The 11,315-nt window shown below is 34.2% G+C and overlaps 1 pseudogene; it reads left to right on the forward strand.

The window, feature by feature from the left end:
* Positions 1-10,423: 10,423 nt before the first annotated feature.
* LOC107195357 lies at positions 10,424-11,114 on the forward strand (annotated as a pseudogene).
* Positions 11,115-11,315: the final 201 nt, after the last annotated feature.

The following is an 11,315-nucleotide window of genomic DNA, read 5'->3' on the forward strand; positions in this document are numbered from 1 at the left end:
TGTTGATTATTTTATAATTTGGTTGCAATTTCAATGCAGACCTGGGAGGAGGCGAAGCCTGCTTTCACCTAGTCCGCCATCTTCCCAGTCTTTCTATATTCACATTTTTCTTTATATGTCTTACATTGTATTTAAATTCAGTTTTAATTTTTGTTGCCATTGTATTTGTGGCTCCCAAATAAATTATATTTCCAATAAAATGAAAGACATTTATTCTTCCATTATATCTCCCAACTATTTATTATCAGCATATAGGAAATCTGTTTATGTCTGCATGTAAATATATTACCCATCTACATTACTGAATTCACTTATTTTTTGAGTATTTTTCAGTTGATTGTCTTGGACATTCTAAATATACAATCATACCATCTGCATGTAGTAGGAATTTCACATTAGGGAGATACAGAAGAAATCCATGGAAGAGAGTAGCAATGGGGATAGAAAGATGTCAAGTATAGAGAAAAAGACAGCGATGACTCAAGTTTCATTTAACTGAGTAGCTGGCAATGTCATTCTCTGAGACACTTAAGACAAATAAAATAAAAATCAGGCTTGTAAGAGGAGGAAAAGGTTGAAAAATGATGGAATTGATTGAAGATATGTTTGGTTTGAAGTATCAGTGGAATATCCAACAGGCAATCGACTTTTTAGTCTGATGTTGGCTATAAAAAGAGAAGGTCAAAACAAGTCCTGGGGAACCAGAGATGGTAGAAGAAGAGGACACTGTGATGGACAGACTTTAATGTGGCTCCCATAATTCCCATATCCTAGCATTCATGTTGTGGATATCACTCTCCTCTTATGTACAGATAGGCAGGACCTATAATTTGATTCTAACTAAAAATGACTGAATTTATGTGATTATATTACATAGGATTGTTACATCAGATTAGACTGCCCCATTTATTAAGAGACTCTATCCATGCTGGGTTTTGAAGAAGTATACATTTTGGGGAAGACCATGTGGCAAGAAATGTAGAGCAGCATCTAGCCAGCAAAAGCAGGCCATCAATTGCTCACACTGTAGGGAACTGAATTTTGGCAACAACCACATGAGCTTGGAAGCAAATTCTCCAGTCCAGCCTCAGATGAAGCAAGAGACCCAGCTAACACCTTGATTCCAGCCTTTCGATAACCTGAAGTAGAGGACCCAGCTAAGTAGTGCTCAGACTCCTGAACCACAGACACTGAGAAAGTAATAAACGTGTTATTTTACATCACTAAGTTTGTGGTGATAATATGCAGCAATAGATAACTAATATAGCATCAGTAAAGGAGAATGACAATGAGTGGTCTGAGGTGAATGGAAAGTAAGTGAGTGTTTCACATATCAAGGGAAGAAAGGATTTCAAGATGGAAAAAAAAAATAGTACGCTGTGTCAAAAATTGCATACTGACTCCAAGTCGGATAAGCCCATATAGTATGAAGAAGGAATAAGAAATATTAGTAAAAAAGAAATATGAACACTACTAAGAAAAAATATCATTAACATAGTTTGAGAAGAAGTCTGATGAGAGTATATTTAAAGTCAGAAAGTATAAACAGATGTAAAGACCAAGTCAAATGATTTTTTATAAAGCCCTTTTTAGCTCTTGGACTTATCTATAGCTAAAATTTCAGGTGATTAATTCAAAGCAAGTTACATTCAAATAATGTAGTTCCAGCTAATTTCAGGTCATTATTCAAAACTATCTCAAAAGTTATATTTTTATTACATTCAAATATAATACAGCTTTAAAATTTTTTAAATTAAAAATACAGTTGACATACAATATTATATGAATTTCAGGTATACAACATAGTGATTGGACATTTATATACCTTATGAAGTGATAACTGTGATAAATCAAGCACCCATTTGTCACAGTACAATGTTATTACGATAGTATTGGCCGTATTCCCTATGCTGTAAATTACATCCCTGTGTTTTATTTGCTTTGTAACTGGAGGTTTGTACTTCCTATTCCTCTTCACCTTTTCCACTCATCCTCCATACACCCTCCCATCTGGCAACCATCAGTTTGTTCTCTATATCTCTGAGTCTGTTTCTGTTTTGTTTCGTTTGTTAATTTATTTCAGTTTTTAGATTCCACATGTAATTGAAATCATACGGTATTAATCCTTCTCTGTCTGACTTATCATTTAGCTTCACACCCTATAGGTCCATCCATTTGTCACAAATGGCAAGATTTCATTCTTATTTAATGCTTATTAATATTCTTTTGTGTGTGTGTGTGTGTGTGTGTGTGTGTGTGTGTGTATTCATTGTCCATTTATCTATTGATGGACACTTAAATTGCTTCCGTATCTTGGCTATTGTAAATAATGCTGCAATGAACATAGGGGTGCATATATCTTTTTGAATTAGTGTTTTCATTTTCTTTAGATAGATATCATGCAGTTTTAAAGGATTATTCATATGAGATAAATGAGGTAATGCTGATTATTACAAAAAATATTATCAAACTGATAATGATAACATATTCAAAATAAAATCTCTAGCTGTGTTTATATCTAAAACAACTGGGTAAAAGAACAGATCAGAACAACTGATTATGTAGCATCATGTAAGAAAAGAGATATTGGTCATGTTATTGAATTAAACTACTGATATTGGCTACATCAATTTTCCAGATGCTTATACAGCTAGTTTGATTATTTCAGAGATAAATGGTGTGATTCACTTAAAAAATTACTTCTGAGTTGGAAAAAGGTAATTATGTAATATATAATGAGATAAAATCATAGATTTAACAAAATTTGTAGTATATATTGGTCCAGAATTGATAGTTTCAATGGGACTGAATGAAATATATTAAGTTTGTGAGGTAGTAACATGAACAACTGGTTTTGAAGGAAATATAAAAAATATTTGGCATACAAAAGGGGTGAATCATTTTGATTAAATGTGTATCAGATATTTGAACATCTGTATTTTGTAATAGCACACTTATGTTTTCAGTGGGCTATTAGTCAACAATTGAAAGTCCCTGGATTTATTATAAACATTATTTGCCATACTCATGTTATCAAAAGCAAAAAAAGACCAAGGAAGAAAAATCCTTGGTATTTCAATGGCCCTTTATAAATATATTGGACTTATTTCATCTAGAAAGCTATTCCTTTGTACTAAAATTCATTTCAGACACAAAAAGATTTAAGATTAAGGAATCCATAAAGATGGAAAGAAATAAGAATTTTCAAACAAGCATCTTCTAAAAAGTTGAATGACCTTTTGACATGATATTTGCCAGCAATTTTTCCACAGTAATATGAGAAGCTGAGAAATAGCAATAGCTTTGAAAACTTTCATTCTGTTTTTTAAAGCCTGTTCTGATGTTCAAGCAAATTAAATTTCTCTTTGGTGGTTTCACTGCTGTCATTTTTCTTCATTGATAAAAAATGTAAGAACTGAGCACATTAAACAACATCCATTGATACAGTGATGTTCCCATTATTCTTTGAGGTTTAGAGGTGTGCCTTAAGGGGAGGGGACTTTTTAATTTCCACCCAAATTGAACTGTTACTTTTTGATACTTCCATCTGGTACTGTATAGTAACTTGTCTGATGTCTCTGATAGGTGGTATGTTAAGCCAGATCTGCCTCTCAGCTAGATATACCATCACAGAATATGGGATTTCAAGGAGAAAACATGTATCATGTGATTTCTTTGAAAGTCAGAACACAATAAGAAAAAACAAAGACAAGGGTGGAAACAACTAGAAAATATAAAGACAATTTCCTGCAAATTGAGCTTGAGTAGACAAGATTCAACTCTATAGTTTGTTCCACAGTACCTGATTAAGTGGGCCCAATTGAAAGGCACCAAGTATGGTGGTCAGTCCCTTGAGGTCTCCAGGTTAGAGTCAAGAGTCTGGTTTGATGAACGAACCTTATTTGGATAGCCACAGACAAGGCTAGGATTAATTGAAGTTGTTTTGGAGGTATTTATGCTTCAGAGTAATACATGTAAATGGAGCTAGTGGTTTCCTTACATGGGATACAAATTAATAGTCCACGGGAGGAGACTAAGCAGAATTGGGAGAAGTTATTTGGGTTTATACATGTCTATGAACTTCAAAGGCTGTAGATGATAAGCTTATTTATTCCTCAGTTTTTGAGGCATGTAGTTAATAACGATGAAAGATTCAGTAACATACAGTTGAGTATCACTTGCTGAATTCTAGATACCATCTGTAGGCTTTGGGCTTCATGAATTATAAAGCTTGAGGCCCACTATCATTAACATTTCCTTCAATATTAGGGTTGATTTCTTCCTAGGTCAGGCCATGTGCTTTATTAAAATACCACCTAGAATATCACCAGCTTCCCAAGTCATTATGGCTGGAGCTCTTAGGTTTTGTTTGTGTGGAGGTAAAGGTAATTTGGGAGACATAAGTACTTGTATGGGTTTTATAAGTAGTACCTTGATTCTGTAGGCCATCCTGATAACTTATTTAAAATGATAAATTTAAAATTGGAAGCTATTCGAGCCCTGTATCTTTGCCCCTTTGATGAAAACAGCAGTGATTAACAGTTATTAAAAGTAAAGACAGTGTTTTCCATTTGGCCAAAATCAGTGATATACAAAGTTTAAATAGAGTTAGCTTGGTTAATTAGGAGAAATACTACCTCTTAATATACACTAATTTAATCCAAACACTATGGAAGGTTGCCTGCAATGCCTTCCTCACCTCATGTTCTCCTCCCAACACACATACCTGGGATCATTCATGGACAGATGGACTTATATACACATACACACACTCATATACACCCTAGAATTACTCTCAATATAACATTTAGTATTTTAGTAGAACCTACCCTGTGTAAATTCAGCTTAACTTCACATTTACTAGAAAGTTTGTATGGTGTACAATTTGCTCAAAAAACTAGAAAGAATGCCAGTATTTCAGATTTTAAAAACTCTGAATTTATTGAGTATTTTCAGTGAGTTAGGTCAGCCCCATTCTAATATGAAAAAAAAAAGAGGAGGAATGAAATATAACAAATGAAAAATAGTTGGCATATTTTAAAAATGTCGTGGACTATAAGATAACAGGAAGGAATATACATGTATTAATATATTCTGGATCTTAATCAAACTGCAAAAAACAAAAACAAAAACAACAACAACAACAACAAAACCCTCCACAAAGAATTTTAAGCAGTTATAGATATACCATTGATTTATCTTCTGATTAAAAAGAAACTCCCTTGCAAAAAAATAAATAAATCTTTATTCCCCACTGGAAGGTTGATTTCAATTTTTTTTCTGGCTTTGGGTTGTTACTTTAATTGGGAGTTAGTGCAGATACATATGTACAGGATTGAAATGATAGTCATGTAACCACCAAGACACATTACTTACTGGGCTCCCTGTAATTGTAGGCTTCTCTGTGGCCCTTAGTTTATGCTACATATCTTGCACAGAGAGACAAATGAGAATAATTAGTCACAGAAAATAGAACAGGTCTAACGACTACTGTGGATATTTATATAAGACCCAGGATATTGGCTGAAAAAAAAAATAAAAGAATGTGATAATGAAAGAATGAAAGAATGGAAGAATGAAGGAAGAAAGGAAGGAAAGAAAACAGGCAGAACGAAAGGAGGGAGAGAAGAAAGGAGGAAGGAAGAAAGAAGGACAAGAGAAGAGAAAGTCAAATCAAATACTGATTTAGTTCAACCAAAAATAATGTGAAGGCAAGAAAAAAATAAGAAGGAGAAGAAGAAATAAATTTAGAACCATATTTTGAAGCCCAGGATATTAAGAGCTTTATTGGCTGTTTATGAGTAAGAAAAGCTCAATGGATTAAGATAAATTCAATTCATAAAAAGAAACTCAAACTCATTTGGAAAGCAGAAGATGCTTATAAAAAAAAAGTTCAGAGGATGTGCAAAGAATATAGTACACAATTGCTTGAAATAAGAAAAGATGTGTCTAAACATCACAATAGTTATTTTTAGTCACTGATGACATTTGGTGGCAGAAAGATAAGGCATTAAGATTGTCTTTTATTGTTTTTATGGTGGTATTTTGGTATTTAGTGGAGACAGCTAAAGTCCAAATTTCAAAAAGTGCCATGGAGAAGAGTAAGTAAGCAACTGATAGGTGTGTTTATCATTGTCATAGTTTGGGTTGCATCCCCAAATATGCACTCTTTGATAAAGACTTGAGTGCAAGTGATTACTTTGGGATATGATCTCAGAAAATATAAGGATGGACTAGGGAAACAAAACCAAGGAGGGAAAAAGGACTCGAAAAGCGACATTCATGAGCAGGTTAAAACTGTGGGAGAATAAACCTTGGAATTTTTCCACGGAGGGATATCCACCAATTCCCATCCTTCACTGGTTGAAGGTTGCACCTGGGGGCATTCACTTCCCTTCATGGCATTTCTGGATTCCCACATCCAGAGGACAGACATAGGAACGCATAGACATACATGGACGCTTGAGGAGACCACAACTGCTGCAACAACCATGTAATATTCTTTCTTCTCACATAAAAAAAAAAATTACACTTTGGAGTTCTTCTATGCCCTGGGGCTTATTTCAAATCATAATTTTTTTCTTCAAAATCACTTTTAAATCTTCATCAGATAGAATGACCCTTACATTCCAAAAGAATGTGGTCTTCATAAAGGTAGAAATATTTATTTTTTTACTACTTGTATCACCCCACACTTAGAACATTTCTTAGCTTTAGTAATTACTCAGTAAATATTTGTGAATGAATGAATGAATGGAGTTGCACCAAACAAAATAAGTCCGAGTCAGTTTCTCTTAAACATTATTAAATGTGTCTCTTCATAATACATAAGCAGTCTTTAGGGTTAATAATTAGTTGTGATCCCTTTCTAAGAGATTCTCCTGGCTCTCTTTTCTACTAATGAGTGGTTGGCTTCATTCCCAGATTAGAAGCAAGGTGGCTTGCTCAAACCCAGGGCTCATATCTAAAAATGGCCAGAGAAAAAGAAAAGAGAGAGCTGCTTCTGAAAGAAATAATTCAAAAGACTGTGCAAGAGCTTTCCCAGAACTTCCCAGCGAAACTCTCCTTTGTGTCTAAATGTTCTGAAACACATTACATGTCCATTTCTGAAACTAACACTGGCCAAGAAGATAGGATGGGGTTACTCTTTAACCAGTCAACCTGGAAGTGTGGTCACCTTCTCCTTTGGCATATGAGATGCATACTACCCACTTCATATCTAAACATATTTGCAGCTTTCTTAGTAATAAGGAGGGGAAATGGAGGCTGCATACGCATTCATTTATTGGATAAGCAACCAATAACATCTACCTCTACATGTTCTTGCTACCAAAGACTGACATGATGAAAATCCATACAGATTGAAAGAAAACTCTGATGCTTATTATTTATTTGTTGCCTTCATTCTAAATTACAGGGGGTAAGTTTGGGTAGTTTACCTTCATTTTGTGATATAGCACATGTATGTATAGTGTATGCTGGAGACAAGCTTTTCCTTTTTGGCCATATGGAAAAGAGAAAATGGACTGAAAATTACTATCTTTCTCTTGACAAGTTAATTAAGCCTCATAATCAGTCACAGTCATTTGAACAGCATGGTTGCTGGAATGAGAATTAGTAGGATACCTCAATGGACAAATGAGACACATTTTGTAGAAAGAAATCTCTTTGATGAATACATAAATGTTGTGAAAATATGATGAAAGGAAAGCCATATTTTAATAGAGAAAAGACAATTTAGTTATTTGTCAGACCATAGGGCAGATGTTAAAGAAATTTATTCAAAAATACAAGGAATGGAATTGTGCACTTTATACATTAATCTTATTTCACCCAATATACTACGTTACATTGTTTTGTGTCTGTTTTCCCCACTTGACTATGAATTTCTTGGGGATAAATATTGTGTATTATCTTTTCCTCCAGTTCCAGGCACACTATTATATAAATGTTTGTAGTATTAAATCAAATAAAATAATTTACTTTTATAACCCACACACTAAATCGCATTACAGACTTTACAGTGTTTTCAATTTTTCTTCAAAAAGTTTAACCACTGGTAATGACTAATATTAATATTTCCTTAATAATTCTCACAATTTACCTTCATAAGATTGACACTCCAAAAATATTTTCTGGGTAGTGAAATTGTGGAAGATAGAAATATTTGGTATTTTCCCAACTTAGATCATGTTTTACATATATTTGAAAGTAAGTTCACTCATAATCTGTATTTCATATATTAATATTATAATATTATTGGTAGCAATAACCAACTTTATAACTATTTCCAGGCATTCCACAAACCAAAAGTAAATAAATTGATAGCAAAAGGTCTATTTACTTCCATTCTTATTTATACAAATATAAATTTTACTCTGTTGCAATATCTTTAATAAACAGTAGTTTTCTGTTTTATGAACTAAACATTTTGTCACAGAAATGTCAATATTGTTACATTGTTTTATAACTGTAATTTTCAGCGTCTGTATAAAATGTAATGGGATTCCTATGGTATAATTTAAATAACCATTCTCCTGCTATTGTATATTGAGGGTTTTTTCCCCATTTTTTGTTACCATGTCAACACTCTAATGAATGTGTTTTACTTACAATTTTCTCCAGCATAAATTCCTTGATGTGAATTCACTGTGTGGGGGTGCATGGTACACATTTTTTTAGAATGACATATATATTTTTTTTCTGATTATAGGTCTGAGGAGTGGCTAAACTTAGTCACATGACCTTGGGCAAGAATCACTCATAAGGTCTCTTGGCCTCCTTTTCCTCATCTATTGCAAAGAGAAAATGACAGAAGTTGAACTTTCTTGTGATAGGATTATGTGGCTGAAAAAAGAAAAGAAGAAAATCACTTGAGTTAAAGTGAAGGAAAAAATAAAGGGGCTTTTAAGAAACACAAAGCGGCAAAAACAGCCTCACCTGCAACTTTAACCAGATCACTTCATCTCACTGCTGCCTGTTTGCTTTCTTTATGGCTTTGCCTTTTTTTTCTATTTGTGTCTATTTTGTTTCCCTTTCTCTGCACCACACCTATCTTTTCTTGTCCACAATTCATCATGATGAAATGCAAATGAGGTCACTCTCAGCCCCTATGCTTACATGACCTTCTATGCCTAAGGCTCACACATAATTTATAAGCTATTCTGTCTGCAAATTACCAGAGAACAAAAACTATGTGTTCTGGCTTGGATCAGATATCTGTTCAACCATAACCAGAGGAAGAAATTACATGATGCTTAAGTGTTTCAGATTCCCACGACTGCTAGTGTGCTAAATTATCTAAAAACGAGATGAACAGACAGAAAAATGAAACAAAACAAACAAACAAAAATCTACCCAGGCTTACAGGCATCCCAAAAGTTATTTATTTATAGCTTTAGAAAGCACTTCATATCTGGTAAAGTGGCAAATTCATTTTTCATACATCAGTATTATTCATCAATATTATCTATATTATTCATTTTATTTATAAGTAATCTTTTACTGTCTCTCATTTGCTGGACATAATGCTAAATATTGTGAAATCAAAGAATGGTAAGACATAGTCCCTTACATCTTCATCCATTTAACTTGAGAACTTGTTAGAAATGTAGAAGTTACTGAATAAGAATCTGCCTTTTGTCAGATTTCCCAGTAAGTACTGTAAGTATTATGCCTATGAATTATGCATCATTACACTGAAAGTCAAGACACAAGGGTTTTAATTCCTAGATCTGTCTCTAACCCAATTCATTCAGTTATATTTCTAGTCAATACTAAAGTGGTCACTAAGTGTTGCTAGACCATGGAGCAATTTCTCCTCTGTAATTGCTCAGTTCTTGAAGTATAGGTTTCTGTCTTAATTGCAATATGTCTTTCTATTGTATATTACATATGCCCTTCTAATGACATTTTTCATTATTAACTACTCTGGTGAAAGTTTATACAATACAATAATATACAGAAATCTGATTTACTTGTGTAACTCCCTTAAGTAATGCTCTTCAATAAGAAGTGTTATAAAAATTCCATGTTATTAGGTGAAGAGAAAATATATTTCAAACCAAGTGTTTTCTAAAAATCTTTTCCTCATAATTCAACTATCTTTTTCTTTACAGCATATATGTTTCCCTATCTGTTTACTACAGTTAGAAATTGGCTGTTTGTTTCCAGAGCCCTGAAGACAAGGGGTAACGCCCCAAAATATGGACTAATTTTCCACTCTACCTTCATTGGCTGAGCAACTGCCAAGAACAAGGGCCACATCTCCCGATTCCTGGCAAACAAATGCAGTATTGCTTCACGAATTGATTACTTCTCTGAGGTGCCCACAAGTGTATTCGGGGCGAAGCTTCGAGAACAAGTTGAGGAGTGGTTATCCTTTTATGAGACTGGAATGATTCCACAAAAGAACCTGGAGGTCATGAAGGAGTCCATGGTTTAGGCAGAGGAAGTGGCTGCTGAGATTACTAGGAAGCTGGAGAAACAGGAAAAGAAATGCATGAAGAAGGAAAAAAAAATGGTTGGCTGCCATTGCTCTTGCATCTCCAGAAAATAGCAGTAGTATGCCAGAGGAGTGTGAGGAAGGAAATAGGTGCTGAGAGAACTTGCTCAAGAGGCCAGGGAGCTGGTTGTAGCACACCAGTTCCCTGAGCAAGAGATAAGTTGAAGACCCAAAAAGAAGAAAAGGCAAAATCTCCAGGACGCTCCTCAAAATGGAATGGAAGATCCACCTGCCTATTTAGCCAAACCCAAGAAAAATAAATCTTTTTCCAAGGAGGAGCTGATTAGTAGTGATTTAGGAGAAACAGCTGGCAGTGGAAATCTTCCCAAAAGGAAGAAATCTTTTCCCAAAGAGGAACCAGTTAGTGGCTCTGAAGAGGCAGGAAACAGTTGTGTCCCCAAGAAAAAGAAGAAATTCTATTTTAAGGAGGAGCTCCTCAGCAGTGGACCTGAAAGAAGCTGCTGGCAACAAGAGTGACAGCTCCAAGAAAAAGAAAAAGCTCCAGAAGCTATCCTAGGAAGATTAGAATGGACAGTGCCCTGGTTGGGCATAACCACCCACAGTGACATTTTCCAACCCATCCCCAATATCCCAATTAAAACATTCACAAGTCAAGAAAAAAAAAAGAAATTTGCTGTTTAACTCTTTCCTAGCTACCACATATACATTACATATATATAATTTAATGTGGATTTTAATGAAGAATGAGAAATTTCTATAACTTGATATTTGCTTGCTTAAATTTTGTTATTCTTTGCAGTGTTTATTTCTCTCATGGTTACTTGATGTAACCAAATATATTTCTTGAGAA

The sequence above is a fragment of the Pteropus alecto genome, unplaced genomic scaffold, assembly GCF_000325575.1.
Source record: "Pteropus alecto unplaced genomic scaffold, ASM32557v1 scaffold272, whole genome shotgun sequence".
NCBI lineage: Eukaryota > Metazoa > Chordata > Mammalia > Chiroptera > Pteropodidae > Pteropus > Pteropus alecto.